The sequence below is a fragment of the Mauremys mutica genome, chromosome 7, assembly GCF_020497125.1.
Source record: "Mauremys mutica isolate MM-2020 ecotype Southern chromosome 7, ASM2049712v1, whole genome shotgun sequence".
Taxonomy (NCBI): domain Eukaryota; kingdom Metazoa; phylum Chordata; order Testudines; family Geoemydidae; genus Mauremys; species Mauremys mutica.
In genome coordinates, this window is record NC_059078.1 from 105,534,519 (window position 1) to 105,560,054 (window position 25,536).

The following is a 25,536-nucleotide window of genomic DNA, read 5'->3' on the forward strand; positions in this document are numbered from 1 at the left end:
GTCCCTGTATACATTCTGTCTCTTCACTGTCACCACTGACCTGGGTGAATGGTGCCCTGCCTTATATTGCTGTGTTGGTCAAGGCCACACTCATACTAAGAATGATAATTTTCCATTGAGTTGTTAAACATTGTCACCAAGCATCCATGACTGTACTGCATGGTGGAATATAGTGCAAGCAATATGCACAGAAGCAAAATAATATCAATACAACTAAACGAATAGTGGCAGGAGAATTTATCCTCAATATCAATCTGTCACTAGAGGTCTGCTCCAAAGCCCACTAAGGTCGACGGCAGTCTTTGCACTTACTGCAATGGGCTTAGGTTCAGGCCAGTACCCATGTCAACTTCTGAAAGGTAGAATTCTGTGTCATGTAAACAAGACACATACGTCTATGGGGAAATATAGATGCATATGTCAGACAATCAAAGTGATGTACAGGATGAAAACAAATAAAGAGCAGGCCAAAATATCCATATTTGAATTTGACTCAAATTCCACCACCGTGCTATGGTAATGTTACAATTCTGGGGCTAGATTTAAGTACATCTAAACCACCCTTTCAAGTCATGGGGGAAAAAATCTTTTTTCTTTTCTTTTTTAAAACCTGAAATTGTAACATTTTAATCCTAAGTAAACAATTAAAATCTGTAGAATTAATCTGTAGAAATTGGGGGCAAAATGCTCATATCCTGGCATAGTAACTTAAACCTTCTTACTTCCTTTTCTGATATGTTTAAAATAAATTTACTGATTAATGAATGAAAAAAGAAAACATTTGTGTTAAAACAAAATTAAAACTCTTTTGGTACATTTTTAACAACTTTCCAACAATTTTGTAATAAAAAAACACCCTCTGCTTTTCTAATAAAACGATGTTTTTATTGGATGTGGAGACACCTGTATAAAAACGGAAGGTTTGTGAATAAATCTGTCTGTAACTGACACAGTATTCATTTCCTTATTAGGCCTTTTTTGTTTGCTAAAGCCAAACAGAAAACTCTTCCCACACATCTTACGAGACTGCAAAATGGAAGAGACCTGACACCTGCTCTGATTCACAATGTTATTTGTACACAATATTTTACAGGCAACATTTCAGCTGATAATTGAGCTTCTAAGTAATAGTTAATTGGTTAATATTTTTGATTTACGTATATGTTATAGTTAAGCTTCTTTGAAGTCTTGAATCTGGAGAGTGCTATAATATTTTTCAGCAATGGCATATAGTTAAAATTTGTGTGTGTGTGTTATCAAAAACTGAGAATAACCTGCCAAACCAATCATTCTTTCCCAAGAGTCTAACAAAAGGCCTGGATGTTAATTGCATTTAACCTAGAACAGCGGAGCATTTTTTTCTTTATACAATAACTAATATGTAAACTACTGTTGCACTTTGAAATTACTTTCACTTAAATTCTATTATTGAAGCTCCACAGTGGAATATATCTAGGGTCCATTTCATTAAAAAAAGACTAATTACACTGGCACTGTGCAATGTACCCGCCAATCTTTTTCTGTATGATTCAAAAATGAACATTCAAGATATACAGTACACTGATTTGTGCTGGCAGTTGTGATAGAGGTTTATGCGAGTATGCAGCTGAGCCCACAAATCAAATTCTGGTTGAGAATGGAAAGGCACCTCGTTTCCTACAAAAAGCTGGAATTTACATAGAGTGGCTAGCAACTAGGATCTAGCCAGAGTACCTATCTTTTTGTTTCTGTGATCATAAAAAAACCCCACACAAACAAAAACAAAACAAAACATATACTTCTACAGTTTCTTTTATCATATAGCATGCCAAAGCTATTTACAATTACACACAAGACACTACAAGTGTGCATCTACCTCTGGGGTGGAGCATGACAGCCAACACGCACACTATATTGTGATACAAGTATAAGTTGGTAATGCCAAGGATTTATTTCCTAACCACAGTCATGTAACATGGGCCAGATTTATAAACATTTAATATTATTGTCATCTGCAGGGGGTTCCATAACCACTGACTGCAGAGGCTACTGTGACAACTTACCCTTTTTGGAAAATCAAATGCAAATAAACATAATATGAACCAAAACAAACAACCACAAGCACACAATAATAATAAATTACACACATATACACACATCTGGGTCGGGATCAGAGAAAACAATCTGAACCCTAGGACGAACAAGGAAATTGTTCTGCTTCTTACTGACGGATAAAAATCAGCACTTGGAGAAATTGTTTGGATGATTTATTTTTTGCCAAAAAATGCAGACTTGGGTTGATTGAAACATTTTGTGAATTTGTGTTGAGTTAACCAAATTGTTTTGGTTAAAAATAACCAAACTTCTGGAAAAATTGAAACATTTTGTTCTGACATTTTTTGAAACAAAACATTTTGATTTTTTTCATTCAAAACTTTTGTTTTTCAATTTTACTTCAATTTTTTTAAAAAAATATTTAAAAATCCAAGTCTCAACCCAAACAAAACATTTCATTTTGAGTTGAACAAAATGTTTTGTCCAACCTAAATAGAAGAAAAATTAAAACCAAAATTGAGTCAATCTGAAATGTATATTTGTTTAATTTGGTTTGGCTACCAAACCCCAAAATTGGTGGTTTAACTACTAATACCTACTATCTCTAAGTGGCTTTCTGGTTGTACAGGCACTGATTCTCTAAACGGTTCCTTCTGTAATGGCCATTTAGGCTGTGGAGGTAGATCTGCCACCTAGAACCTGTGTTTGTTGCTCCTTGTACCTTTCATTGGCAGTGACTGTGTGGGCATGTGTGCCATCTGTCAGCACAAAAGCACTGTCAGTAGTATTCTGGAAATCCTCAAGGAGCAGAAAACCAGCATTCTTAGTTTTGTTTAGCTGTGTTCTGTTCTTGTAGAACTGACCCTTGGGGTGGTTATGCCGTATGACCTGAGTGTCGCTGGAATAGCTGTTACCTTGACAATTGCCAGCCATTTTCTCTTGGAAATGTAATATTCTCTCCCACTAGCAATGGGGGTAACTGTGAGCTTTCTGGTCATAGGCATTTCTTCTCTTCTTTAGTCTCTCATTTAGTTTCATGACATATAATTATTTGGTAACTACTTCAAGCTTGTCTTTGGGTCAATAAGCTTTTTATTGGTATTAAGATTTTTGTCCTTGTACTCATGAGTCTCTGAATTAGCGATGCAATAATATACTAACAGTGATAGATATGGACCCCTTGAATCTGCCAGGGTTTTTTAAATTAAGTTTGCTGGTCTTTGTACTGAATTTTCTCCTAACTTAATTGACTGTGCCTAGTAAGCTTAATCTGCAGCAAGTGTGTTTGAGAAATGACACAAATAGTAATTTCTAAAGAGCCAGCTTTTTGGCTCTGTTAATAAGTGTCTGTGATATTTAGTAGACTTCATGGATTTAGGAGCAACCTTGTCGTGTTCTAGCAAAAACTCTAAGCTTCATGGGTAGGAGATGGAATGTGAGTCTATTGACCTCTACCACCCCTAAGGGTATGTCTGTACAGCATTTTGGACCAAATGGGAGTGAGCCACCCCTCTCCCTAGGCTTCAGAGCCCAAGCTCCAGCCTGAGCTCCAACTTCAAAGTGCTGTCTGTACAGCTATTTTTAGAGTGCTAGCACAAGCCTTGCTGGCCAAAATCTGTCAACCTCAATGGGGAGGCTCACTCCTCCTCCGTCCAAAATGCTGGGTACACATACCCTTAAGGTAGCATTGGAATAATGCCTGGTGAAGGGCAGGTAGAGAAGACCAAGTTAACTGTTTAGGTGGAGATGAGAAAAGAAATAATGCCAGGTCTATGGGGCAGGGTCTTTTTGTTCTGTATTTACACTGTGCTTAGCACAATGGGGTCTTGGTTCATGAATGGGTCTCCTAGGTACTATCACAACACTACTATTACTAATAAATAACAGAATATAAGCTCTGTAGTATGAAGAGGTCATTAGAAACTATGTACCCTATAACTGTTCTAGCCACCAAGTTGCTGTCCAAGGAAATAAGAAGAACTTCCTTAAGACACTCCCACTGCCAGGGTTAGGCAGGAACAGAGGGAAGCCCATGTATTACTAAGGTACTAAGTACTAAAGTATTTACTTTTTGGTCTAGTAGTAAATCCTCCTGAAAAATCTTTGCCTAAGAGATAATATAGTGAGTTAATCTATTCATCTGTCAATTTTTAACAGAAGGACATTTTGGTATATGTTGTGTATGCTCAGCTTTATCTAAATAATCTGAATGAGCAGTCTCATTGATTTGTGCATTATACTCATAAAGACATTATATTTGAACTTGGTATGAAATAAAATGCTTTGGTCAGTCAATACTCTTCAAGAGAGCACTTCAAAGATCTTATAAAAGGGTCAGTGACCTGTACATTGAGATTGAACCTCTGCTGTCTAGGGAAAGACCCATCTGCACTTGGTCTTTGAACCTGCCCTTTCCGCCTTTCCCAAAGCACCATACAAACCAATAACTTATTACAACTGAGTGTTTTCAATTGTGCGTACAAGGAAAAACATCAAAACAATACAGCAAAATATAATCCCTTTTTAGATGAGTGTTTCAGATTGTTCCACTGCTTCTTTTTTCATATATAAAATGCTCAATACTTAAAAAAGACTGCTTTGAATATAAAGGTTTAATGCACAAGTCTCTTCACCTATTTATTACTCATATTCCAGGACTAGCCAAATCTGGGACTATTTATCTTGGAAATGTAGGGTTTCACTAAAATGGACCCAGATCCCAAACCAGAATCATTTACGTTTCCCATCTCTCCTCAGTGTGTTGGGGGTTTACATAGAATGGCTCCTAGATCTGAACTGCCCCTGGCTTTGGTTTTGCAACCCAAAAACTAAAGGTGGACCCACACTAAAACACATGAATCCAAACATGCCTTATCTTGTGGCTGTTTAAAATCAAGCTTGGAAAGAGACGTGCCATTTGCAAATGGTTTCTATCTTTCTAACGGGCTGAACCAAGACTCCACATCTGAACACCCTTAAAGTTTGTGGTGTCTGAAATCCGGATGAGAATTTTTCAGCTTGAGCCCATCTCTAAACAAAACACAGTTTACAAGGTTTTGTAAGCCAAAAACAATCACTAATATGATCAGTCTCTACTCTCACCAGGAATGTTATTCAGAAGATGTGAGAATATTGAACAGAAATACTACTCATTTCTTCCTGCACATATAGCTGCTTTTGCCATATTGACTCAGATATCCTGCAATAAGAGAGATTTGTTTACAACTGAAATTTAGGGACACTTTTAAGATAGAGGAGTTTGGTTGTAATCAGAATTCCATTCAGGAAGACTATGATTTACAGACATTTCTAAAAGCAGAAGTACTCTGGGCCATTATTTAAAAGGCTAGACTTTTAGAGTTATTTATAAATACCAATATAACAGAAGCAGTTTCTAACTTCGCACAGTAAGACACTATTCATCATATAATTCAGTGGAAAAATAGAGGAGCTGTAGGAAGTGGCAATAGAGGGATAGCATTCCAATGCAGAATCTAATCTAGATAAAAAAAAAGGAATATTTTCCTCTTTTGAAATCAAATTGCAAAATGTAAAATAAGTGGATATAAACAGCCAATTGTCCCAACACCATTTTTTTTCCCTGGGCAAACCATGCAAAAAACCTAAAACTCACAATGGAGCAACTTCCATTTTAGATCAGTTTCTCCTCCTCTAACATGGTCTATTTATTTTTATTGGTTTGTTTCTCATTAAATCCTTCAATTACTCTGCAGTGTAAAATGGTGAAATTATTGGCATGTGCCACTTTCATCATGTATTTGAGTTTGCTTATTACACTTGCAGAAAATGCTTGAATGGTATTAGACTCTGCTGTGGATTGAGACAGAGTTAATAAATATTATTTGGTGTTTTTTCCCTGAGAAGCACTGCTTTTCTTGATTGTTTTTTACAGTTGGATTGGGAATATTGATTTATTCACCACTGTTACAATAATTGTATACAAGGAACAAAAAATGCAGAGGTAACATTTCATCAGCTCAAACAGATTAATTAGTTGTAGTAGATTAGGCACAGTGTTACACAGAAAGATTTGCATTTAGAGGAAGAAAAAAGTTTTTTTTTTAATCTTAAAAAAGGCAAGAGAATTTAATAGAGATGTGATACACAGAACTGTTTGGCTTATTATTCAATCAGTGTTTCCAAATGAGTATTAAAGGGCAACTTTAAATATTAACTCTTCTTTTTTAAAATAAAAAATACAATGTAATTGTTGAATACATAATTCAGAAAAATCCCTCTTTACTGTACCTATACAAAAAGGTTAACTCAATATCACTTCCTAAATTTGAAATTTTAGAGGGATTATATCTCAGTTCTACTACAGTAGCAAAGACATTTAAGATCTACTCGTTCTGTCAGTTTGTAGGATATCATGGAAATCTATGTAGTTTTCATTTTTCTCTTTGTGCATAGCATTGTGTGGGGGAGGTATGTAAATATTATTGTGCTTTGCATGAGGTTAACTTGGCTATGGTACCGCAATTTTTTTCACTAAAGGTTATGAGACATTAACAAGAGTTTAAAAAGTGCTGTGGTTGTTCCCTATTTGACCCTTACTGCAGGGAACTGAAATTTCCCAATGTCCTGGACCACTGACCTCAAGAGGGCAATTAAGCAGTTTCTCTCAAGGTTTCAAGTTTTAAGATTTTTGAGTATTGAAAAAGAGAAGAAAAACATATTTTAAAATATATCACTCTCATATTCTACAGGAATCCACAGTGCCCTAGACAATGGAACTTGCCTGACATACTGATTTTCTTTTTAACCATCTGTTAAATCATCCTGGCTTACAACATATTAGACTTTGTAAATGCTCTGAAATTTTCAAGCCAGTGCATAAGAATTCAGCTCCTTGGCTTTCAGTTTACTTTACTAATCCAACCACTGAGAGATTCCAAACATACAGAGCCAGCTCCACAGGTCCACTAAGGCTGGGGTTTTTTGGGTCAGTCTGGCACTGTATACCAACCTTCAACCCCACTTAAAGGGCCCCTGGAACAATCCTCCAATATAGGGCAATTCCAGGGTTGCATAGAGTTGGCACAGGCACTCCTACATCACCCTCACACCAGGGTCTGGCGCATCCCAGGTGAGTATATGTATTTCATTGTATGTGGCATTTTGGGAACTTCCTCCTGCCTTTGCCTGAAACAGCTACTACATCACCCTGCTCCCAGAGGCCTTCGCTGCTGGAATGGTTTTCTGGGCCAGCAGTTGGCTGGTGTAATACATTACTGTGGGGAACCAGACTGGCACATGGCATCCCCAGAGCTGGTGAGGAGTTTGCAAGTTACTTAAGACACTTTTGCACCCCGAGGTCCTCAGCTGTAGCTGGGCACCCAACAATCAGTCATAGAGATCTGGCCCACAGTAAGTTGAACCTGATCCTGAAGCACTTGATGGAAAACTCCAGTTAACATTAGTGGGAGTTACACATAGGTAAGCATTGCAGAACTGGGCAATGTTGGTTTTTGTTCTATTATTGATGCTCATGTGCACCTATTGTCAGTAGTACCTTATGCAGTGTAGAATCCTTTTCAATTGTGCAAAGCCAGACTAAACAGGCTTTGTGCAGATAACCTATGGGAGAGTGAATGGGATAAGACCTTCCTTCCAAGTAGTCACTCCTTAGATGCTACTCTAGCTTCCAGACATTAAAAATAGAACATGGCAGGTCAGTGATGGCAACAGAAACAGCAAGTGAGAGTGTGTACATGTGTGCAAAGTGATGCCACTTGCAATATCATACATGCCTGATGGTGTGGGTTCTCCTGTGGGTTTAATATTCAAAAGCATGTGCTGGGCTTAATCTTCAACCAGCTCCTTGAACTTCACTAACTGTGTGAGAAGCAGATATAATGTGAATTAAAGAAATAAAATTATTTTATCGAGCAAGAAGAAAAAAAAATTGAGGCCTAGAACCCTATTGCCTACTATCTGTATCACTGGCCCACACTCACCCCTTTCCCCAATGCATTCTGAGTGGTTCAAACTGTGACTGAGGAATGTTTTAGGAGCTCTGTGAATTACTGAGTGCATTAAACTCCTTTGAAGTTGATTTCAATGGGCGTTGAAGAGGCTCAGTAGCACATGGCAAGAGTGGGCTCTCACTGGCTGCTTTGGTGAGGGTCAGACAGGCTCTGTGAGAGCACCACCCCAAATACTGAATATTACTATGTACATTGGGGATTAGACTTTGATCTCAAATGTCCCAAAACCAAAAACAATTGAGTTTTGAGGTTTGGATTCATGCCCACTTCTAGCATGCCTGGGAGCTTCTACAGATGTATAGTGAAAAGAAGATCACTGTTAATCTCACTATTTACTAACATTTTAATCAGGACGTCTGGAGTCTTGTTCTCCAGTTATTTGGTACGTGAGTTCTAGATGCCTTCTAGGACAGTTATCTCCTAGTGTGGGTCTCACCTTAAGTGTTCCTTCTATGTTTGTTCCAACTGACTTTAGCTGCAAGTGAATTATAATCCACCGATTTACTGTTGTCTCTGTCCCGTTACAAACTGACGTGCTTGCATACTTAAGAAAGAAGACAAAAATTAAGATAAGGCCTGCTGGGCCGAGTATCTGTCCTCTCCTCCACTCGGCAGCCTTGCACCACAAATTAAAGGGGCTGGCAACAGTCTGTGAACTAAATAAAGAAGGTCAAGGAAGGTCAGTTTGTAGTTATTAAAACACTGAGTGCATCCTCTTAATTTGTGGAGGAACGAGCACTGTTTTTCAGAATTAAAACGCGGAACATCATTATGAAACTGTACATGCTGATTTCTTTCCAATATACCCTCAAGCATCTTAAGTAGAGATTGATCAAACAGTTACAATGAAGTCCAACTCAAAAATATCAAATCAGAGGGTTGTGAGGATTCTCAGTCAGTGTTCAACAGCATGCAACAGTAGCTTTCCTGTATATTGCCTGGATACTGGCTAGACACTAGAAGGCTTTTGCAGACTCTGAAGTGATAAAGGAATATATCCTTATAGCCAATGATATATCATTATAATAAATGATGCAATACTAGTGATGAAGATGAAAAGTGGTACTCAATGAATTTGAAAAGATTCTTTTCCTGCATGTCAGGTGTTCAAACAATTTGCGATTTTTAAGGTCACAATATCACAATTTTGAAAATGAAGAGGAAAAAATGCAGACACTTGCCTAAACTAGTGATAAATCAATTGACTTTATTTTGTCCTAATATGTATCTTTGTTAAATATTGGGTCACTGCTTCCCAGAAGATAATTTATGTAAATAATAGTAAGAAGGCATTTGGAGGAATTCTACATCAATCAAGAAAATTACTGATTCCTTCCATCCACAAGGGGCCATAGGAAGTAGATTTATAGAATTTTCCATCAAACTTAGTGCATCCCCCCTTTCAAACATCTCTTTCTGCTAGACTATGAGCAAAATATTCTACATGCTCTAAAGGACTATCATTAAAGGGGTCAAACTTCTAACATCAATAACAGCTCTTCAGGATACTTCTAGGGCTTCTGTGGTATTTGATTTCTCATTCAGAAACAGTTTTAGAAAATCTTTTTAGTTAAATATTTAATATTTTGTGTAAGATTACAGAACAAAAATATAAACTGTACAATTCTTGGGTAACATGAGCTGACATTAAAGTGGTATGTAAATGTTTATGTGTATTTATTTAAGAGGAGAGGGAGAATATCCACAGTTACAATAATTAGGATATTTTCATTTTTTACTGGGATATATACTCTCATGTGACAGGCCCTCAGCCGGCCACTGACTGGGATGAGAAAGAAATGCTTCTTATGGTAAGGTTATTCCATAATTGTCCACTACTGGGTTTCTCATAGCTTCCTCTGAAGCAGCTGGAAATGCAGCCACAATCAGAGACATAATAATGAACTGGATGGATCAGACAACTGATCTGATCTATAGTAATTTCTCTATTCCTGTATCAATCATTCTTTAGTCATCTAAAAACACCCTGTTTCTGAGAAGCATAATAAAACAATTATAGCTTCATAAGGAACCTTTCCAGAAAACCTGACGTCTTCCAGAAGGATCATGACACTTAAAAACAGTTACAAGGCAAACAGATATAGCACATTACAATTATGTCAGTGTGTCATGACTAGCTCTTGTTTTTTGAAGGGATAACACTGAATCCACCAATTTCATATCCTGTAACTGTGCTGGATAACTGAACAACATCCAGGGCATTGTTATTTCTAGACTTAGGCATCAGGTAATACATTGGTAAAATGCTGTTCTATAATGTAGAGTATCACACTATATATTTGATGGGGCTTTAAATTACAATTATCTTCAGCATGAAGAGTGATTGCTGCAGTTCCCTGGCCCCTCTTTCATGGCCATCTTAAATGCTATATCCTAGACATGCCACTGCAGGCTGTGGTGACTGACCCAAAACTCAGAGTGTTAGCTTCACAATAGCAATTTTTGATCAAAAGAAAACTACTATTGAATAATATTCATAGGGGCAGGATAAATGCACTGCCAAATAAAACAGTGAGGCCAAATCCTCCATGACTCATTCTTTATACAAAACCCCCACTCCCCAACTAAGAAAGTGTCTGTTCTTATCATACTAATGTTAATTACAGCAGAATTTTGTGCACCATTAAAAAGTAAAACATATTGCTGTCGAGTAATAAGTGGCCATGACTTTAAGTACATACAGCGAACGCGAGAGAGAAAATGCCATATTTATCTAATCCCTTTACTGACAACACCACACTTTAAATTAAATCATGGCACTAGTTGGTTATTAGGGTAATCAAGTGTTATTCATAAGACAGGAAAATAATATGTTTGATTTCTGCATTTCCTTTGTTCATGACATCTGTAATGTTTTCTGCATCTTCATACTCAGAACTCTCAAAATATTTGGATCCACTTGCACCTGTGAAGCTGTTTACTCAGCTATGAACACAATTATGACATGCAATAGCAGTTGCTTTTCAAATAAACATCTGGAGAACCGTCTGGGTGTAGCGTTGATTCAGATACTGGCAGAGTTTATAAAGATTGTTAATGACAAGAACTCTAATTCCTCCCTCTGTCTTTTGGCCAGAATAATAAATTTAAAAAAATAAAAAGTGAAATACTTAAAACTTATGAACATTGGCTTATTTATTAGCAATTGAAATACTGTCCCTAGAAACTTTATTAAAATACTGTATGTTACAAACTCTTTGTTTTGCTCCAATAAATCAATGCAATGACTAATATTTGTGCACTAGGTTCATTTATAACCATTATTGTACATATGCCAGAGCTGTGTGTTCACTCTATCTGTTACTTCAAAGACAAAACGCACAATGAGTACTGCATCTAGATCCTAAAATAATCCCAAGAATCATACTACTGAACTCTAGGAGATTTTAATTTTATCTCACTAATGTAAATGTTTATAGTGTTTGCAAAGTTCCCTGAACTGTTCTGCTGGGAATAGGTTATCTGTACTAGAAAATAGCAGATAAAGAACTCAACAGGAGCATCATATAAATATTGTTCTTTTCTGTACCTGTAATGTGGGAAAATCAGGGCTGTAAAATTATTCAGGTGGGCTCCCTCCTACAAATCCTAAGTGGTTGGCCCATACACAACTTTGGAGGACCCCGACTCCTTTTGCCAGGCATGCAAAATGTCCATGCTGGACACCACAGGAAGGAAACCAAGACATCTAAAATGTAGGTAGGTAGGCTGCAACTTTATTAAGTAATTCATCTGAGAACTATCCAGAGACAACTTGTCCACTGTAGGCCATCCTTCCTTTGTAATCCATTCCACATGGTGGAGGGCTGCCATTAGCCCCTCACCCCGTTAACTGCAGAGACTTAAAGGTCAGAAGGGACCATCATGATCTTCTAATCTGACCTCCTGCACATTACAGGCCACAGAACCCCACCTACTCCTGTAATAGACCCCTAATCTCTGGCTGAGTTTCTGAAGTCCTCAAATGATGATTGAAAGACTTCAAGTTACAGAGAATCCACCATTTACTCTAGTTTAAACATGTAAGTGACTCAGGCCCCAGGCTGCAGAGGAAGGCTTACTCCATCGTACCCCACCAGGGTTTCTGCCAGTCTGGCCCAGGGGAAAATTCCTTCCCAACTCCAAATATGGCAATCAGATAGATACTGAACATGTGGGCAAGACCCATCAGCCAGACACCTGGAACAGAATTATCTGTAGTAACTCAGAGCCCTCCCATCACCAGCCATTGGAGATATTTGCTGCTAGGAGTTGCATTGTACCATTGTAGCCATTGTAGGCAGTCTCATCATACCATTCCCTCCAGAAACGTATCCAGCTCAGTCTTGAAGCCAGTTAGGTTTTTTGCCCCCACTGCTCCCCTTGGAAGGCTGTTCCAGAACTTCACTCCTCTGATGGTTAGAAACCTTTGTCTAATTTCAAGACTAATTTGTTTTTGTGTCAACATTGGCACTTAATTTAAATTACTCCTTAAATACCCTAGTCCCAGCACAAATCGCTTAGACTCCACTGCTCTCCCTCATCTGAGGTTTAAAGAGGTGAAGAGGGGGTTGTCTCTGATCATTAGCACCCCCACCCTAACTCCCCACCTTCTTTAGGGGATGCCTTCTCGTAAACCACTTCCAAATCTGGGTTATCAAGGAACCAGACCCCCTATTGCACTTAACACCTGCCACTAGCAATTTGCTTGTCTGCCTTCCTTCACCTATCTGTGCCAGATTCCAAGATTAACAATTCCTTCCCTTATAGTCACCTTGTGGCTCCCCTGCCAGATCCTTTTCTGTGGTATCTCAGGCCAGGTTACAGTTAGCCCTAGGACGAGGCCCTGACTCCACCCACATTGTCCTACCCCTTTACTAAATCCTCAAATTATTTGTCAAGTGGCTTCTCTCATGCAGAATGGCCCCCAGAGCTGGGGGAAGGGCTTATAAACCATCATATTAAGTGTGCCCAATAGGCTTTGTTAGCCTTTGTGTCCTACCAATAAGCCTAGAGTCTTCCTCCTCCCTATCTCAAGCCCACTAGGGAGCCGAATGCCTAAAAGAAGGGAGAAGATGGGTTAAATGCCTTAAAAGGAGCCAAGGGTTTTCTTCACCTTGCTGTCCCCGTCAGTTCCTCTCCCCCACCACACACACACACACACACAATTTTGAGGCTGCAGGGAGGGGGATGCATTTCCTTGCCCTCCAGCAGACTTTGGTTTCTTGATGTCTCTGTTTCTCACCTCACAGCCTCACTTGAGCTTCCTGATGGAAATGTCCCTTCTGCACTTTGGAGAATTAATGGCTCTAAAGCAGAACCAGCACTTGCCAGGCTTTTCTGGCCATGAAGGCCTGAGTCACCACTATAGCTACTGGCAGGCCTCACACTCAGTTGAAAGGCAACTCAGAGAAGTGTAAGTAATAGTCAGGAAATCACCTCTACTCAATTTTACTGAGTTGGGGAAGGTGGAGCGGGGGAAGAGTTTTGCAAATAGGAAAGTAGATAACGTTTATTTCAAGAGAGAGTTAGGCTCAAACCAACCCTCCAAGAGCTGCATACCCCTAAAGTTTGGGTGCAGTTCAGATCTGGAGTGGGATCCCAACTTTTTGAAAGACTCCCACTTCCATGTAATGGTGAACTACAATAATGTTGGGGAAGTTCAGAAGTTGATCCAGACTTTGAACCACAGGCCCATCTCTATTCCAAACCTTATATACATGACATTTTAAGACAAGATCTTGGCTGTCCACATAAAGCATTGCAGGACAGTGTCTCAGAAATGATTTTCATGCTGTGAAGGTAATCTGAATACAATAGCTGCTTTCAAAGGCAGATGAAGTTCTTGTTGTGGCACAAAACATCTGGAATTTTACAGCACCTTCAATTGGATATCTGGATAACGCTGTACATACATATATATATCCATCTGTCTTGGACCTTCAGGGCTGAGTTCTGATCTTAGCTAAAATGACAAGATATGTGATGATAATCCCCCACACATCCAGGATCTCAACTGAACTCCCTTGAATTACTTAGAAGGAATAGAAAAATAAGCATTTTAGAAAGAATTAAAAAGAGAATAAAAATAGGTATCTGGAAATGCTACAGTTAGTGTAGAAATCATGAAAAGGATTTAAAAATACAGACAGGAGTTTTGGACAGTTGTGTTGGATAAAACTGTAAATTCAGCAGAACAGAGCAAAGCTGATAAAGAATAGTTTTAAATGTCTTTTCCCTCATAACTAGATTATTCAGTACAATGTCATTTGCCGCCACTGACATTTTCTTTAAAGTCATAAAGGCCTACATAGTAATAAAAGGGCTCAGAATAAAATTAGGAATATCATGTATAAATTATCTTTAACCTTAGCTTCATTTGGACTGTGACTTTTTAGACCTGATCAATTTTCATGAAACTATCCACATAAAACTGTGAAAAAATATTTGATCCTTGGCTCTCATAAAGCTAGTTGTAACAAGCCTGGTACTTTCTTGATACTTAATGGTGCTGTTGGTGTCTGTCTCTGTGGGCAATTCTGTAAAGCAGGGGATAATTGTGAGATTTAATATAATTTCTCAGAGCATTGTTAGGGAAAACATCTATACAGATATGCATATTTTATATAAGTGCTGTGCAGTCAAGGACATTCAGTGCTTACTAAATTTTCTGCTTAGTTTAAATAAAGCACTCACTCATTCCTACCATTTTAGGGTTTCCTCTCTCCATTTCTAAAATCAGAAATTAGTTGGGCATAGTACTATGCAATTTTTCCATTTGTTTTTATTAAGGGCTTTCTAAAGAATTTTAACACATGGGGGCCAAATTCTACTCTCAGTTATGCCAATGTAAATGAGAGGGTACTTTGACTCATGATGTGTATGGAGTGCCATTGGCAGAAATTTTTGACTAATACCTACAGTTTGTGAGACTTCTTTTAAATACACCATGAGGTGCCGTGTTTATGTAGTTCTGTAGAAACACTATAAACTATAATGCAGGGTAAACAAACTCACATAAAATGCACCACGGGCATCCGAATATCTATAGACCATGGTAGTATATGTGCCTTGTATATGCCAGGTAATTAGTTTCCAAATTATCCTGTCAACCACATATCTCTGCACAATGAAAAGGACAAGAATGTTAATCACTGCTCCAAGGAAACAATAAAACACTTGTTTTGATCTCAAAAAGTTTATAAACTTTGAGATAGCACAAAATGTTCAGACCTCTCTTTGAAACCTCTGCCTATAAGAAATCAGCCAGTTAAAGACAGCATGACGGCCAGATTGTATGAGCTGGCACTGTATCGTTTTAAGATAAACACAGATAAAATTGCAAATATATGTAGTTGCACCCTTCACCCCCTTTTCTTGTCTTTTCAGTCTGTAAACTAAGAGCAGGGATTATGTCTTTGGATGTCTTTGGGCAGCACATAACAGAATTGGGGCTCAGTCCTAACTGGGACCTCTGGGCATTGCTTTAATGTAAATATTAAGTAATAATGATAATAAAATACCATCCACCTAAAATTACAGAGTGCAGTTGAGTTTAACTGTAAGTCTTGTGATGATTTTTATTAATAATTATCTGCTTGTTCTGCTGTGTGTAGTATTTTGAACTCCATCATATGTTTCAATTCACTATTCTAAACACTCCCTTATAAAAACCTGTTGTGCGCCAGTATAAAGAGCTCCCAAAGGAAGCCATATCTAATGCACAAGAAGTTTTATTGGCCCTAATAACCCAGGAACTATGCTACCTATTCTTGAGTGCCATATATTGGTACCTTATCTATTAACTAGATAGATAGATATAGATATAAAGGAGTCCTGTAACACAGATTATCAGGATTGGAAAGGACCTCAGGAGGTCATCTAGCCCAACCCCCTGCTCAAAGCAGGACCAATCCCCAGACAGATCCCTAAATGGCCCCTTCCAGGATTGAATTTACAACCCTGGGTTTAGCAGGCCAATGCTCAAACCACTACCCATTGCTCAACAGCCCTGTTGGTAGGTAGGTACTTCACTCAATAAAACAGAAATATAAATCCTATTTTTTTTTGTAAGAGAAAAGTAAGTATGGCCCCAATCCTGCCAGATGCTTTGCTCCACTTCCTATTTATTTCATAGGATCCACAGTCCCTTTCTATCCTGTAGATCCCTCTTTACAGGCGATTCCAAGACAGTAGTGGGATCCGGGAGATGGAGAGGGAAGCCCGGGGTCCCATTTGCTATGCAAAGGCCCAGGGCCTCCCTGTGGATGGCCATTGCCTCTGCCAGTTCTCCTGAGATTTGTGGACATCTTGGGGAAACCACAGATTCTGGGGCCAAATTCTCTTCCCATCCAATACAGGCAAATATAGATAATCTCCTGGAACTCAGGAGATCTGAATTCAGTTCCTGGCTCTGCTACAGATTGCCTGCATGACCAAGAGTAAGCCATTTAACCTCTCTGTGTTTCAGCTTCCCTCCAATGAAATGGAAATAATACTTTCCTACCTCACAGAAGTGTTGAGAAGCTATATTTGTTAATAACTGTGAAATATTTAGATATTATGGAGATGATGGCATATAAGTATATAGAAAGACAGGCTGGACTGGTAGCATGAGAATCCTTCCCCCCTCAAGCTAAATTCAGGAGCGCCTAATGTAAGCAATATTGCTAGATAGGAAGCAGAAGATAGTGTCTTTGCTTTACAAAGCATTGTCTTCACCTTGGATTCTGATATCCAATTTACACCAAGTTGAAACCTGTTTCCGAGTCACTGTTGGATTGATGTCTGAACAGACACTCCAGCATCCACCATGCAATACAGACATGTAGCCAAGTTTTGTGTAGCTCCATGACCAACTCTAGCCGATGATTGGGACAGGGTTTGTTGACCGTAAGATGAAGTTTGTGGTTCTGGAAATTATTTGCAAACATGCAAAATAGCTCACCAAAATTTTGCTTAAAATGTCACATGTGGTGCTGCATAAAGCTTGGCAATTATAGGTAAGCCCTTACTCACTCAAGTAGTTTCAATGACTTCAGCATGAGGGTTGCACACTGAGTTAAGTACTGGTGAATAAGCAGCAAATCCTGTTTTTTTCTCTATTGGCACAGCAGGCTTTACTGACAGAAGACCTAGTGCAGTTTTACTGCTTGGGGAGGTTAAGATTAATGGATCCCATGTAAGGCTGCATACCCTGTACACTGTGAAGCCCAGCTCCCTGGAGGCACCTTACAGGGTGGGGATTTGGGGACACACAGGAGGAAGCGTAGAGAGGGAAACTGATGGAACTGCAACTTTGCACATCTTGTGTCCAGTCCTTCGTCTACTGGAGAGGTGACGCCAGTTCTGAGGCTGCAGCAGTTCTGAGGCTGTAGAGCAGGTTTGCTGCTCCTCTGTGAGGTGGTGGACTTAGAATTGCTTTCTCCAATGGCTGAGTAGCTCTCAAGTGCACAACCTAACTGCTCAGGTTCTGCTCTGGAGGTAGGATTTGGGGTTAAATGAATAAATCCTGTGAAATTAATATAATCCCCATAGCTCCATGCACTGATCTTGTTCTGTCTTCTCACTCCTGAAAGGGAAAAGTATCTCTATTGGTGCAGGTTTTTCAGTGATGTTCTCTTATGCTAAGTGAAGAAACGTTAGAAAGGGATTCTTGCTCAACAGTAACAAGATTTTTTCAGACTTTCTCTAAAAAACAAACCATTGTCTGTGGGAAGTCCCATCGTATCAAAAATAAGTTCTTACAGATAAAGCCATTAATAACATGAATATCTTAAATCAATAAATCCTTTGTGTGGATGTAAATTTTCAAAGGCTACTCTTAATCAGAGCTGCGGAATTATTGCACAGAGTCCCCTTCCTTAAGTACTGAAAAATCTTTTATGTGAAACAATGGGTTCTGAAAGCATTATAGTCTCACACTGTCTCCAAACCTTTAGACTCATATATATTTCTGTCACAATGTGTTCTGAGTCTTCAGCAGATCATGGGCTTGTAAACAATTGCCAGCCATTATGGTTTAGCTGTATATCATTTTTCAGTCATATTTATTGATATTTATTTTAACTTTCCAAATATGCAGCATTTGAAAAAAACAACCTCGCTGGCTGTGTAATTAGATGCTTCAGCCCAGTGAAATATTGTCTTGGCATGTCCAACATTTTATTACTGACCCTTCCTGTTGCTGGAATTGTGTTCAGAGTGGAAGTGCTGGTCTATGAAGCTGTTCTCATCAGTATAGGATTTGATCACTTCTGTTTTTTTGTTGGTTCAGCACTGATGACACCTTTAACAAATGTATGGTGCCTCTTAATGTGTATTCAGGGTACCGTGGAAATGCTGTGAGAAAGTGCTTCTCCATGGTGGTTTGGAAATAGTGTAGCGTGGTGACATGAGTTAAGTACAGTCCAATCTTGAGATCTCATCTGATTTCCTGTAGGATCTCATGCTGGGTTTTGGCATGGTATTTGTGTGTGCTTTGAAAATAACTTTGAGCACAGTAAATAATGGTTAAACCGCATTAATTTTGCATGTGCGATAATGGTGCAGTTTGTATATACCACCAGTGTACCTTGGTTTGGGGGGACAGAAAGAAAGGATTTCAGGAGCGTGAAAAAACATGGAACATGTGGAGACATGAAAGCCAACAAATTTGAAGCCAGAGATGAACCTGAGCAAAGTTTGGACATGGATTTGGATCTGGATCCAAGTTTCTTGGCATTTAAGGGGGTTCCATTTGTAAGATTTAAATCTAGAACTCTCTTTGTTAGTAAGAGAAAAATATTATCATTTGGGAGAAACTGAAGATAATTAAAATAGGAGGAGATGCTCTTTTTTAAAAAAAACAAACAAACTATTTTTATCGTTCCTGTTCATCAGACATTAACTTAAGAATTGCAAGACCAGGAACATGCATAGTTTATACAGTTAAAATTTCCTAATGTATCAAGTTTTGTTGTGCTGCTGCCTGCTCCTTGCCTGTTATATACGGTAAGTAGCAATCTTGGTGTCCTGACAGACAAACAAACAAAACATAACAACCCTCCCTTCTCCTCTCTCTCCCCATTCACCCCCAACTGAGACGTGACATTTTCTTTTTGCACAGACAGGACTTCAGAAATTATGGTGCTTGCACTGGGCTGAAGATATAGTTAAGGGTAAAAGATTTCAAAGGCAATTTTAATGAAAGCGAAAACCTAAAAGAGAGAACACAGAGAGCAGTGGCACTACAGCTCTGCTAAATTTTACATTTAAACTAAGGGGCTAGTTATAATTTATTCTGTCAAAGAAGTGACCTATAAGTAAAGAAGAAAAAAATGACTTGATGATTAAAGACTTTAAGTATTCTCTATAGTTATGTCAGTACTACATGTTACTGTATACGTATGGCAAAGCAAAGTGTTTGAAATTTCTCCTAATTATGTTTGGAACCCAAACCATATAATATCCTTAGGGAAGTTTGTAGTGTATTACGGTGATGTGGCAGCTCCACTATACTTCTAGTTCTGACAGCGCCTCTGAATTAAAATGCTTTCTTTTTAAAACCCTTTCATATCTGGGGAAACAGTAAGAGATACACAGACTTGGAGGTACCTTTTCTAAACAGGTAATTGGGAGGAATGCACAAATACCTTGTTATGGAGTAATGTGAGATTGATTTAAGCAGGTACTTCCTTTATATCACTTTGAAAACTCATTGCTTGAGAGAGTGCAGGGCAGTTTTATGTATTTTTATTTACAATTTTGCTTGTTGGCAGATACATATTCAATTTTTGAGTTGGTCCCCGGGGAATAGGAATTGTGCAGTCTTTATACCAATATAGTTCAATGCAATATGTTCAACCAATACAGAATGCTAAGTTTAAGGAATGACAGACAACAGCATTACACAGCATTCTTTAAATGTGAAACTAAACTTAGAGTTTTCATAGTTTAATAAGGAGAACTAGTGTTTCAGAATCAAAATACTCCTGTATTTCTGGATGTTGATGGAGTGGATCCTGAATAAGGAAATATGAAACAATAGTTAGGGGGAAATTATCCTCTTTGATCTACATTGCAATTCTCTGGTGTGTCTTCTGTATGTAAAATTCCCAGTGATGTCCCAAGTGCCCAGATGGTGGTAACAAGATTGTTTGGTGTGGAGAAACCTAGTTAAAACGAGGAGGTGATTGCAAAAGGAGAAAGCAGAAGTCCCAACTTGATATATCTGTGAAAAGGTTGTGACCATTCTGGATGAAAAGCTGTAAATGTAAGTGTTAAGTGACTGACAGGCTCTTTCATGGATGTGCTGTCAGGTAACAGGGTAATCCAGAGTCAGTAAGCAATATCAAACTGATTTTTCATATGGTAATGGAAGGAGCAGTAAAGATTGTTGTTTAGCTTTTTATTAATAATAATTTGTAGAAAAGAAATAACTTTAATTGATAGAGTCAGTCTTGCAGCTTAGGCCCACAACCAGTGAATTTGAACTTTGATGGCTTTTGTACAGAGGATAAGAATTAAAATGCTAAGCATATTTCATGGAAGATTCTCTCAGTAACTAAAAACTACAGCATAAGTAATGAAAAAAGTTTTCCAATCCAGCCAACATGATTTCACCTTGTTTAGTTATTTTGTGCTTTCATAGGGAACTATGGTCCTCACACAGGCGCCTGAGTGTTTGGGGCCTGATCCTCCTCCCACTGAAATCATTGGAAAACTCCTTTTGACTTCAATTGTCTGGGAAACCAGTCCTGTTAGGTCCTTACAGACTTCATTCTGGGGATCAGATTCCCTTCTACCTAATGTATTTCAATGACTTTCTGGCTGACACCACTATATCAGCATATCACTTACCAAGGATATGAAGTTCATATAGTCCTCTCTGAGGTTAGTGCTCTGACATTTAGGAATCTGATAATAAAATGCCTGAAGTGCCCTTAATTCCAACTGACTTTCTTATTGTGGGGGGTCATGTGGAAGTGGTAGATGAAGCCATAAACAACATAAGAATGGCCATGGTGGATCAGAACAATGGTCCATCTAGCCCAGTATCCTGTCTCCCAACAGTGGTCAGCACCACATGATTCAGAGGGAATGAATAGAATGAGGCAATAAGAGAGTGATCCATCCCCTGTCATCCAGCCCCACTTCTGGCAGCCAGAGGTTTAGGGATACTCAGCATGTGGGGTTGCATCCCTGACCATTGTGGTGAACAGCTATTGATTTACCTATCCTCCATGTATTTATCTAATTCTTTTTTGAACCCAGTTATATTTTGGGCCTTCATAACAACCCATGACAGCAAGTTGTTTTTTTCTTACAAAACAAATTAAGGATGAAATTCATCCCACTGCAGAGGCCCTATTAAGCTTACCAACCACTAAGCACAATTTAGGACCCAGTCTTGCAAGGCATTGAGTAAATGGTTCCTGAGAGATGCTAAGTATCCACAACTCCTGCTGATTTTGGTGCTTTGCAGGGCTGGGCTCTCATTTAGCTCATAGAAGAGTAAGGTTAAAACCCAGGTTCCTTGTAATGCTCTCTAAGTTAGGCTGTCACTTCCCAATATGCCTGCTCTCCACTGGCATAGGGAAAATCTCTGTGCCTCTGCTCCACTTAATAGCATAGTAATATGCTACAGCATTCTCAGCTCAACGTACGTTCCTGTTAGGATGAAAAGAAGACCATAGGGGCCACTTTAACCCCATATTTAATCCTGCACTGTCCTGGCTTCCCTCAACTCTCTTTGGAATCAGTATGTGCTCTGCAACGTAGAGGATCAGGCCCTGAGAAAGACTTCAGTGGCCAAGGTGCATGTCACACTTAGAAAACTTACCCTAAAAAAAATTCCTTACCTCTCCTACTCAAACAACTCCCCCTGACCCCGCCTCACAAAAATGCTGTTTGCGACCTAGCATTTGACTCAGGTCAGCAGCAGGTGCTCCAAAGAGATTATAACTGTTCTACAATATGCCAGTGGATTCCCCTTGTTCCTTGGTATCAATTTTTCCATCAGTCCATTCTTGCAATTCTAAAATTCCCAAAATTCTAAATCAACAGTTACTTAAGTCTCAATACTCAAATTAAATAATTATTAATTTTTTTTTACATACGTAATATATGCAATGGAGCATATGTTTATGTCTGGAGAAGTATCTTGAATGCAAAAACCAAAACTAAAACCACCCTCTCCTTGTTTTTGTAAGATTGTCATTGCTACAAAACCATGGGAGGTGCATATACAGAAGTTATGGTTGCTGAGCAACTATAACTGCACAATTTAATGACTAAGAATTGTAGACTTAAAAAAATAGAAAAGAGCACAGGCAACAACAATCACCATGTTATTTCTCTCCCCTAGAAAGAGAACTATATCCTGTAATGAAAATTATTCAATATGAGGTTTGTGATATTGTATTAATTTTCTGAAATGTATTTGACTTGAATTTACTCTGTTCTCAATACTCCCCAGGATCATTATAGTATCATCACTGGGAGCCAACTATTTGAACATTATGAAAAGATTTTACAAAGAGGATGGGAAGCATTAAGCAATGTAAGTTATCTCCAAGTATATTGTTTCAGATTATAAAGCGGGAATTCAGCTGATTTTACTGACATTGGATTGTCAGTGGAAAAACTGAAGTCCTGAGTTTATCCCCCAGCACAATCAATGACAAGCTTCCCAACATTGCCCCACCAATGTGCTCTTCTCTTTATTGTGAAGCCACCTATAGGGGTGAGAAAGGTGTTAAGGCTCTGTGCCCAAGCAGTTCTGAGCCCCTATGCTGAGCTAGATGAAAAGGGTGCTAATTAATACCATTTGTGATGCTGTGTTTTGCAGTGAAGGCTTACCTATCCATATTAGCAATCCATCAGGGACTGGACTGGGCCCACCAGTTTAATCTTAGAAAATTCATCAGTTTAAACATAAATGAAAGACAATGGTTGTAGTTGCTTTCCCCACTGTCAAGATTAAATAATATCTAAAATAATAAGACTCCAGTCTACCATTTGCACAGCTCTTTCATAGGGATTATTTGAAAAGTTGGTTTGAATCTATAAATAATGAGCAAAGTCCTGATCCTGATTCTCCTTGAGTAAAGGAGTAAAGAACTGGCAATTTAGCATGGTTTGATTTGCAGCGCTAATGAAATCCTGTTAGTATCATTGCAGAACTGATGGAATCTAAGGCTTTGTCTATACTGCCAATTGAACGACAAAACTTCTGTTGTTCACAGGTGCTTAAAAAAGCCCTCCCCGAAAGACAAAAGTTTTGCCGCGGCAAGTGGCAGTGTAAACAGCTCGTCGTTGGTAGGAGCTCTCTCCTGTTCACAATGCGAACCCCTCTAATAGGGGGTGGAAGTAATTTGTTGGCAAAAGTGCTGACAAACAGTGATTACACTGCCTGACTTTTAGCGACACGGCTGTGCCACTAAAAGCTGTGTAGTATAGACAAAGCCTAAGAGAGGGGCCTTTCCTGGTATCCTGAATGGCTGTTGGAGAGATATTGAGAAGAGGGGGCTGAGTAACTCACACAGAGATATCAGTGCTATCTGATAATTTAGAAATGGAGTAGCCGACTAATATGAAGGACTAATATGAAATAGCCCCTCCCAGGACACTGGAGGTGGAGGGAGATCATCAGAGTTCCAGTTGTACCCCACAAACTGCTTTATAAATAGGGGTGTAGCTGGTGAAGTACAGCTTAAGCAAACAGAGTAAAGACACACCTGAGTATGTAAGCGAGTACATACCCCTACATGCATTCTACTTGCCAACCCATGTCTTGCTGTCTCCACTGTTATTTTTAGTTGCGTAGAGTCCCTCTGCCTCCCTGGAGCTGGAACCCTGCCCCGATGGAGTGACAGACTGCAGCAGCAGGGAAAGTTGCTTGCAGCTCCCTGCTCCTGGAGCATTTCCCTTCCGCAGGGAAAGGCTGAGCCTTTCCTTGCTGTGTCCCTTTTGCAGATCCTTTCCTAGTGGCAGTGCAAGGCTCTGGCAGCGCAAAGCTGCTGAAGCCTTTCCCTGCTGCCTTCCCTCTGCTGGGGCCTTTTTCTGACATATTCCTGCTTTTCACTCTGATGTGTAGCTACATATACTCTCCACACTGCCACCAGTGATGTGTATTGGAGATGAAGCCTAGCTTTTGCTTTTGTTGTGTGATGCTGCCCAAATTTTCTCACCATTCTTTCAGAACTGGCTTATGGCACTGGGCAGATATCTCAATGCTCAGATATGTATCAGATGTAGTTTTGAGGTGCTTTATATTACATGATATACTGTAAAATCTGGTCTGGAAAAAACAAAATAATGAAAATAATTGGTCTAAAAGTGAGTTATGTGGGGCAACAGCAACATCAGAAGAGCAGGAAGAGAGGAGAACTGAGTTGTTTTCTTGTGTTTTTTTTCCCCCTACTGTGCAAAATGGCTGAATCATGTTGATCACACAGCAGTGAGTCTAAATGGACTTAATGACTGGCTGGAAAGCTCTTGTCAGACATGTAAATATCTTTCCAATACCTTCCTGCCACCCCATTTTGGTTCATACATTCCTGATTATTCAGAACTTTTTTTTTTATTAGTGCACTGAAATATCTGGCTTCCCTGCTAAGACCAAAATAAGGGTTAATCAGGTAATTTTTATTTGGTTGCATATCCCTAGTGCTTAATACTAATTGTAGAGTTAGCATCTACTGTAAAGAGTCTCTTTCCTAACTTTTCCTGACTGGATCACAAATATAGTATTGTATGACAATTATGTGTATAACAATATTTTATCATTTTCACATTTTAATATAATTAAAATGGTTCTAATTCATTTCTAAAATCTAATTTTTCAGCAAATGGAGGATCATTTAAATGTTTAATTATATTGACTAGACATTTCTGAACAGGTGTTCAAAAGCCTGCAGGTGCCCCTGAAACGTTGGTGACTATGTACCTTTTAGCTGTTAAAGCAGGACTTTTTGGAATGAAATTACTCTAGGTAATATGTACTACTGGTATTTCCAGTGAGAGTTCCGACGTTGTGAAGCACTCTCATGAATGAGTCCGTAGGCCAAATCATGGAGACCTTATTCATTCCTTACTCAGTCAAACTGCCATTGATTTCCTTACCTAAGAAAAGATTAAGTCCCCTGTTTTCCATCTTGTTGAATACCTATCTCCAATGGGAATTTTGCCTGAGAGAGGGTATCAGGATCAGGCTCTGTAGTTGCAAAATGTAATCTAATTACAGACAGGTGTGCAACTTTGTCTCAGGACTCCATTTGCATTCCATTCCAATTTATTTATTTATTCCAAAGCACTTGACAGGCACATAGTCAAAAAGAGCTCTTCCAGCAAATAATATCACCCTTGTTGCAAACTTAATTTTAAGCCATAGGCTGGTATTGTCACTGAGTCCTGCTGCTGCAAAGTCCTAAGAGCAGGGCCCACATCTCTTGTCTGCACAGCTCCGAGCACTCTCTCCAGGAAATAATCACTGCCAGCACTCCACACA